Raw genomic sequence first — 9,747 nt, forward strand, 5'->3', positions numbered from 1 at the left:
ACTGATCTTGTCCATTCCCTTACCTTGTGTCTGATATGTATTACTAATATATATTCACCATATAAGAAGTGCCTATATAGCCAAATTCTAAATAAAATTCATTAGGAAACAGTATTATCTGCTGTCATTTATATATAATAAAAAAAATAATTATATTATATTAATTTTCATAGAATCGGAAAAGAAAAAGTATGCAGTTATGAGGGTGACCTCGAATAGCATACTTATTTTTCCATTTATTATCAACACTGTCCTGGGTAAATGTACTGAGCTATATAGGTTTCTCATCATTAAAGTTTTTTACATATTTACTTTGTATTTTTTCCAATGCTGATGACAAACCATCTAGTGGATATCTTAGAGAATAAGATTTTGTAATGCTCTTCCTTATTGGCTATTGCCAGTAGGTATTCTCCAACATTTGCATCTAGTTTCCATTTACAATTCTTCTATAGCAACTGTGAATAGCCAGTGCTATAATTGTGCTGACCTCTAAAAAAAGACCCTTACCAACAAACGCTCCCATACTCCCCTTTTACCTGCTGTACCTCTACAGCAGCTCCTCTCAACACCACTTTGCCCTACAACAAATGCACCTCTGAGCTATGTCCACAAACGTGTATTTTGTGGCTCACAATTACAGCAGCATTTTGGATAATTCAAGCGGATCTTTCTCCATGGTGTGCTACATATGGGAAATAAGAATGGAAGCAAGCCTATACTTTCAACCTGTAATATTTTGATTTTTTTACTCTAGTATGTGCAGATAAAATATATGCATATAGTAATTGCAGGGATTTTTTCTACTTGCTTTAAATGTTTAATGTCTATACCAAAAGCCAGTGAAACTTACCTACAACTGTAATATTTATAGCAGAGCTTAGCTTAGATGGTATTTCTCTATCATTTAACATTTTTCGATATGCACACTGGTAACTCCCAGTAGTCTTCTGCCCAGATGTTATTATATATCTGTCTCTCAGTTTACGTGTTGGGTGAATTTCTTTTTTTGGGTGAATTTCTTTTTTCTCCTTATAAAAGTGGAGCCTTGACACTTCCTGGTTACTAGGGGCCAAACATACTACATTGATTTCTTCACCCACAACATACACAGGGTATGAGGGACTCAACAATATGACTGGAGCTTCAGGGAATTCTGTAAAACAAACAGTGAAAATAAAGTTCATCCCAGTTCACCAGAGGAAGAGCTCCAGGGTTTTAGGGGCATGCTTATCAGAGGCTAAGCTCTGTTGTTACAGTTTCATAAACATGCCTGTAATATCCAATACAAGTGGAGAGAAAGCTGTGAAAGGTCCCCCTGTTGAACTGGCCAAAATAGTCCCTTTGGTGCTACTCATGCATATTTTGTTCTCTAATTATTTTCTTGTTCAACAAGAAAATATATTTTTTAGTCTATTTTCACATGAATATAACAAATAGTTGGAGAGCTTCTTCTCCCTGAGATAAAACTAGGGAAAGGCACAGAGGGGTATTTTAATTGCTATGGCCCTCAGGTAATGTCAGTGAATACTGGAAGAGGTCAAGAACATGTATGTATGTGTTAATCTACAGTGGCAGTATAACAACAGCACACCGTAGGTTGCATACATTAAACAAGCAATATCTGTCTTTCAATGATTTTGTCTAATTCATGTATATACAGGTATCGGACCCCTTATCTGGAAACCCGTTATCCAGAAAGCTATGAATTACGGAAATTACATCTCTCATAGACTCCATTTTAATCAAATAATTCAGAATTTTAAAACTGATTTCCTTTTTCTCTGTAGTAATAAAACAGTACCTTGTAATTGATCCCAACTAAGATATAATGAATCCTTAGTGGATGCAAAACAATCCTATTGGGGTTAATTATTGTTTTATTGATTTTTTTAGCAGACAAGGTATGGAGATCCAAATTACAGAAAACCCCTTATCCAGAATACCCTTGGTCCTGAGCATTCTGGATAACAGGTCCTATACTTGTGTATAATTTGCAGCAAATAATTTACCTACCTTGGTTACAGTGGATACTTTTATCTTTGCACCACTAAGCTTTATTAATTTATGTAGTTATACTCTATGCTCTTCATGGGTGCTGGACACCTGCCCCTCAAAGTCATTAGATTTGGTTTGGTTAAACACAAGGGTTCCAGCACTATGTGTGATTATATAACTGCTTTCAGATATGTGCTGATGCTTTAATAGATGCCCTAGTTTACCATTCCAACCTACCTGCAATATTCATAGTGATGGACTTACTCCTACTGGGCTCTGAATTTATTCCATTATCACCTGCCCAGATTGCACACTGGTATGGTCCTCTGTCTTGCACTGTCTGGATCACAAATGAATACACCGAGCAGACGTCTGAAGAATTTTGAGCTGAATGAATTTCAGTCTCTGCTCGGTAAAACCGTAGTTGCCAAATAAAGTCAGTACTGTGATGACAGCACCTTAAACTGATTTTATCACCAAACATATAGACTTGGTAGTTTGGTTCTAAATCAAATTGTGGTTCTGCAGGAAAATGAAGCAAATACATCAGAGAGGGCATGGTTAAAAAACTGGTTTCATGCTTCAGGTCCTTATGCTATATGGCATTATACTAATGACCTTCAAAGTTACTTATAACATATCTTTTCAGCAAATAATACATTTCTAAACTGTTTGTCAGGAACGTTTTGATAAATATGGAAAGTATAAAACTGCTCCTAATCCATCAGGATTCCCCAATTCAATATTTGGTAACTTACCACTCCTCCCAACCCACAACTGTGCTTGACAGTGGGAGGCTCGTGAAGCTAGAACCATACACCAGAACATGTGATCGCCCTCAGGCACAGTGGGGTCTGCTCTATGGTAGTTACAGTGGATGTAATAATAAAGTATGGGGATACTTGATGATGTACTCTAGTGATTAATTAGAACAATTTTGTTACAAGTACATATATGTTGTGTAGTAGTCATATAGTAAGGGTCGTTTGCCAACAGTGGCAATGCTTCTCTTTGGTTAGTGATAAAAAAACAATTATTTGCTTGCACAGTTTTTCTAGACTGTACTTCTCTGATAACTGATTGTGTTAAGTTATGTTAGGGGTTATTAGACCTTTATCTAGACCTTTACAAACATTGCCAGTGTTATCACCTAGCCCTTTTGGTAATTCCTCTTATAGACACAATTGTCATACTTTAGGATACAGTTAAGTGTAATTTTCCATTTGTGGGATAAATGTACAATTTTACTGCAGGATAAGAAAGGCTCAATACTCAAAAAAACTATATGCACAATATGTCCTAAACCCCTCCCAACTGATGTTACTCCAACGGTGCCTTTGTTTGTATGAATTTTGTGGTCACAGCCTCATTGCACCCCCACCTAATGTTTTAAAATTTAGTGAGCACAAGTTTCTCTTTTTTGCTATAGTTTATACAGGAGCAGTGGCTAGCTCCATGTTGTAGCTCTCGCCCTTCCCAACTACAGCCACTGGTGGCCAATAGAAGGGCAACCATTTGTGAGTTTTAACATTGAAAGCAAGCCAAAAATGTAATCTATAAAGGCAGGAGTGAATGAGTGAATGGATGTCTAACTTAATAGCCTGAAAATAAACTACCCATTTGCGTCTCGCTATAGATTACATTTTTGGCTAATTATATTGATTTTTTTTTTTTTAAATTGTGCAACCTATTTACCCAGTTTTATTTTTACATTGAACTTTTCCTTTAATGTACACAATGGGGCACATTTACTAACCCACGAACGGGCCGAATGCGTCCGATTGCGTTTTTTTCGTAATGATCGGTATTTTGCGATTTTTTCGGAAAATTGTCGCGACTTTTTCATTACTAATACGATTTGTGTGAAAAAACGCGAGTTTTTCGTAGCCATTCCGAAAGTTGAGCAAAATCTGGCGATTTTTCGTAGCATTAAAACTTGCACAAAAAGTTGCGATTTTTTCGTAGAGTTAAAACTTGCGCGAAACGTCGCACCTTTTAAGTTTTAATGCTACGAAAAAGGAGCAACTTTTCACGCTACGAAAAAATCGGCAGATTTTGCGCAACTTTCGGAATGGCTACAAAAAACTCGTGTTTTTTCGCGCAAATCGTATTGGTAATGAAAAAGTCGCGACAATTTCCGAAAAGTCGTAAAGACGCCGAAAAAAATCGCAAAAAATACGAAAAAGTTGCAAAATGTTCGTTTTCAAATCGGAATTTTTCCAATTCGGTTCAGATTCGTGTCTTAGTAAATGTGCCCCAATGTCTTACTATGCTTAGCATAATGGTATTAGGTGAGTGCAAATAATCCTTTGTTTTTGTCTGTATGAATTTTTTGGTCACAGCCTCATTCTACCCTGCCTAATGGTTTAAGATGTAGTGGTAAGCACAACTTTTTTTTGTTCCAACTTTAGTGGAGTTTTTTCTGAGCAGAGTACTTTGTAGCATGTAAAGTGCAAAACATTCTGGACAGGTGGACAAAGCAGTTTAAAAGAGTTGTGCAGCTCTACAGATTTTTAAACTACCATTAAGATTGCAGAAGCCACCCCATTAGTAATAAAGTTGTGACAAATTTACGACACTGTAACACCACTTTGCAATGTACCATTTGTTCTTTACCTGATGCCAAGGCACAGAGAGGAAAGAAGAAAATTCCTAGGAAGAAAATACGGAAAGTTTACATCCATACTATTATATAAAATTTCTTTTTTTAAATACCTCTGAATTGTATTAGTACTACAGCACTGGCCATTATAATATCAATTTCTCATAATAACTACTAAAAAACACTATAAAATACTATAATGGCTACTATTATGGTAATGTTTAGTTTGTCATTGTTTTCTTCATTCATTAGTTTACCTCATTCATTAGTGAGGTAAAGGCAGGGTCATTCATTATCATTTCTCCCTTTTTTACATTGCCTTCCTTTTTTGTGAGGTATTTACTTCATGCCAGCTAGGGTTATAGATTTTTCATTTAAACATATAATATTATAGATTTTAATTTTTGAGCGGGAGCTGCCATATTGCATTGTCTCAGGAAATGTCATCTAAGCATATTTAAAAACATTTGGTTAAAATGATACAAAATACAAATGTTGTTTAGATGACATCATGAGCATAGGGTACAGTTTTGAACACCTAGAGATAAAAAGGTTCAAATAATTGAACACGCAAATTAATTAAATGTTTTGTATAATGAACTAAAATGTTGATTCTACAGCCCCCCCCCCCCAGCCTTCAGGTATAGGTGGAATCAGTAGAGTTCAATTGGTCTTTTTTTTTTTAATTATATGCCTTCTTTTTCTGACTCTTTTTAGCTTTCAAATAGAGGTCACTTTTCCCGCCTGCCAAAAAACTATTGCTCTTTGAGGCTACAATGTAATTGTAATTGTTACTTTCATTACTTATATTTATTTTGAGTCACTCTTCTATTCATATTCAAGTCTCTCATTTACATCACTGCCTAGTTTCTAGGGTAATCTGGACCCTAGCAACTAGGAAATTCCAAACATTGCTCCATTTGGGTGTTGGCCCATTAATGTGTCCCCCTTTATGTTGTTAGTTTGAAAACACATGAATTTCCTATTTCTAAAAATCTTCCTGTTTTTCTGATAGTCCAGCCACACATGACATAACTATTTGGTTTTGTCTGATGTGCATCTCCCTTCCTTGAGGTAGTCTGGTGTTCCTGCTTGACTTGGTTGCTGCTATGACGGAAACCCAGCCTGGGTAGCCACAAGCTTTTAAAGATTCTCAGAATAACAGGGGGGAATAACCTACCACTCTGATAAGTGGTGAATGTGTTCAAGATTCCTCAGCAAGTCCAGTGGTTATCTTGGCAAACCTGCCTGGCAATGTTTATATATGTGAGTGCTGGCACATCTCCATATTGTGCAGGTTAAAGGTAGTTTGAGGTAGTTAAATTGAGTCAAAGGTTTTAGAAGACCTCATTTATCCAACCCTGCTACCCAAAACTGTCTAGAAGGACTACAAGTATATGCATGCATGGAAAATTCAAACTTTTGTCCAAGAAAGTTAGACAAAGTGGTGTGAAGAAAATAAAAGCTTGTGGCACACTGCTTGTGCAAATGTAGCAATGCAATGTTCTTAGGGATGCCAGTGCTACCATTGTTGCTTGCAGAAAATGGACATGGGGGCAGAAGTGGCAATGTAATGGGTGAGGCGATGATGTAAGGGGTGGGGCTATGATGACAGGGGAGCTTATATAGGGTGATATATCGTGTTCATCCCTATAATCTAGGGATGAACATGATATATCACCCTATATAAGCTCCCCTGTCATCATAGCCCCACCCCTTACATCATCGCCTGGCATAGGCATAGGGAAAAGATGCAGTTTTTTCTATTTTTTTCTATATGCAAAAATGTCTATTGTCTCCAATTAATCTGACATGGGAAAAAACACGGAGAAGAAAAATGCCTATTGGCTCCATAGCATTTGATGTAAGAAAAAATTTAGAAAAAAACACCCTTTGGCTCCAATGTATTTGTAAAATGTCACCAGTTCACTATTTTTTTTCCATAGTTTTGCATATGTTACAGGGAAATGAAACAGGGAGTTTCACCCATCACTATTGGAAAGCATCAAACTGGTTCACATCAACTTTATTATTGCAACAAGTCATCACTATGTGCTCAATATGTTCAGTATCCCACCAATATTGAAAGCTGAACTGATCTTCATAAACTAACATGGACGCCTGCTTTTGCTCTTATTTGCACTGTATAAACCTATTCATCATTATTTTGTCCTTTATTAGTATTGTAAAATGTCATATCTAACATTGACACCCAGTGGCAGACCGCCCATCACATGCTTATTATTTTCACTTTTCTTGTTTTACCTTGTGTTCTTATTAGTTAATTTCCTTTTTAAAATGTTAGATAAAGAGATATACAAAAACATAGTAATTTAAAAATGTAGCCTCATAGAGAATCTATGTTTCTGATGGTATTAGGAATAACTGACATGCCCCTTAATTCCCATGTCATGAATAGAGATCTAGGAAGGTCCATTCAGGTGAACTGTGGTGAGTTTTTGTTGCTAAGGGTTACTGCTATGGAGCATTACAGTAACCCCTAGCAAGCGATAAGCAGGTAGAATTTTCTGGTTACCTGTTTTAAAGCAAACATCTGATTGGTTACTATGGGTTATTGCTATTGAGCAAGCAAAGTGCCTTTTACCACATTTGGGGGATTGGGTGTGGCCCTGGAGTGGGGTCCAAAAACAGTGGATAGAGGTAAAATATTTTCTTGTCTCACATAGTTGTAAAACTATAACAGGGGGATGTTTCAGTTATGTTTTTATAAATCAGAAACATTTTAATAGAGGAGGTGCCGATAAACTTTAAACCACCAAGAAAACTTCAGACTAATAATTCTGATTACTGCTGATCATGTTATCTAATGTGACAAATATAAAACATTATCAGAAACATACAGGATAGCACAAAAGGATGTATATAATAGTATGCAATTTATATATATATAAAAAAGAAAACTTTACCTAAGCTTAAAATGGTGCACTTACCAAAAACCAACATGTTGTGAGGAGAGCAGTGGCCTGTGACAGCAGACTGTAAGTAAGAATAAAGTCAGCAGCTATAAAGGTGTGTGTGATACATACAGTGACAGGGTGGCCGAAGGAAGTAAAGCGCTTGCAGACATTTCAAGGAAACAAGATGACACATTGTGCAAGTGTGTGAGGTTATATATATGTATGGCTGTTCTTTTTTTTGCCTGTCAGTATATACAAAGTTTTCTCTAGTTTTCTGCAGTTACTGGGCCACATGACAAAACATCTTGTTTGCAAGAGATACTGTTGATGCTGATTATTTCCTGCAGTCATTATTGACCAGTGTTTAATTATGGGATGCTTTCTACCAGTCCAACTGAGTCCCAGCGAAGTAAACAGGATCAGAGGTAGAGTTCACAAAGCATAGCTGCGAGTTGGAGGGATTTGCACCTCTATCATTACTGCACAGGGTGCCTGTCTGCTTTATACACAGCTCATGTACACACACGCTCATTTTTCTTAAAGGAGTGCTACATTACTATGTATTGAATCTGCTTATCAGTCAGCCATTGGGTCCCCTATACCACCCACAGCTTTTGCAGAGTCTGCTTCCACTATAGTTATCCCTATATTCACATCCCTATATTCACTCTCTCCCTTCTAACTTTCTGACACTGAAGCAGGATCTTTTGGGTAATGTTTTTTTTTTTTATTCCCTATTAATTTATCAACAATTCACACAGTTATATGTTGATTAGTACAGTATGCAAGTGCAATAAGAAAGGAATTACACTGTATGATATGATATAGTGCATATCTAGATGATGCTCAATGCTGCCATGCCTGGAATCAGACACATTGGCTGCTGTTATATAGGATTCTGAGGCTGCTATTACAAGCATGTACATTAGTGGTGTAAATTTAATATTTTCATTTCCTGTAACTTGCACATTCTAAGCAGTGAGAAAAGGGTCTTACTGCTATTTAAATAGCTCCTGAGCTGATGAACAAACATACTGTGCATAGCTGCAGAAATATTGCCTGGGAAACTTTTTGAAGTGGCCACAACAGATTAGAGCTCTTTTCGCCCATGACCCACCAGGATGGAAAGACCAACTATCAGATGTTTCATTTGCTATACTTAAAACATAATTTTTTTAAAATTGGAACCAATGTTCATAAGCAATCTTTTAAAATAAAAATCTAGTGTCTTTAGCAGAGATATACTTTTCTTGTGGCCCTAACTGGGTAGTGATGAGCGAATCTGTCCCATTTTGCTTTGGTGAAAATTTTGCAAAACTACATAAATATCTGTGAAACGGCGAAAAATGATCGAAACGCAGGTGTCGCACGACTTTCTTGTAGCTCGCAACTTTTTTGATGCGGCCCCCACCTATATTGCCGTGGGCGCGCCTACTTTGATGCGACTGCGACTTTTTTGTCGATGTGCGGAGAATTTTTTCACTGACAATTTAGCAGAAACAATTTGCCAATGGCAAACTGCAGAAATTCACTGCAAATCCATGCCTGCTGAAAAAATACACCCACACTTGCTTGTGTTCTAGCAGTGAGTACAAAATAAGGAGATGTGAAAATTTTATATAAGCTTTAACATATTCAAATAAAAATGTTTCTATATATAAATCATTCTGAAATTACTTCTCACTATTTCCCTCTCAGCATCTCTCTTCATTCTACCTTCATGCAGGAGTCAGGACTTTGATTTTGATAGACAGTTATGTCTAATACAGCCTTTAAAGGGAACCCTTTTGCCTAGACGATGTATTGGAGCTCACTCTTTTAAAATCGCCAGGAATCCCGTCTCTCTACATGCAGGATTTGTGCCAAAGTAAGTTGTGAGCTCTAATAAGTGTCATTGAAAATCTGAAACAAATTTCCTGAATGAACAGAGACAGATGGCTGAGAAGGGGCAGTGAAAATTGACTTGATTAGTTCAGAAACGGTACCACATTTTTAATTGATTATATTTGGTTTATTATATTTATATTAAGTTTCTTATTTAAGTATTTCGAAGATAATGTTACATTTAAGCTTTAAGCTGTTTTTTCATTCTGTATCTTGAGTGCCCACATTTTGTATTTACAGTTTATCCTCTCCTAAAGTGTTGGTCCAGGAGGGGCACCTAGATCCTATAAATACTTTGGTGAGCATTTAAATTCACTGACATTCTTCTGCCTTTCTTTAGGCAGC

Source organism: Xenopus tropicalis, chromosome 1, assembly GCF_000004195.4.
Source record: "Xenopus tropicalis strain Nigerian chromosome 1, UCB_Xtro_10.0, whole genome shotgun sequence".
Lineage (NCBI taxonomy): Eukaryota > Metazoa > Chordata > Amphibia > Anura > Pipidae > Xenopus > Xenopus tropicalis.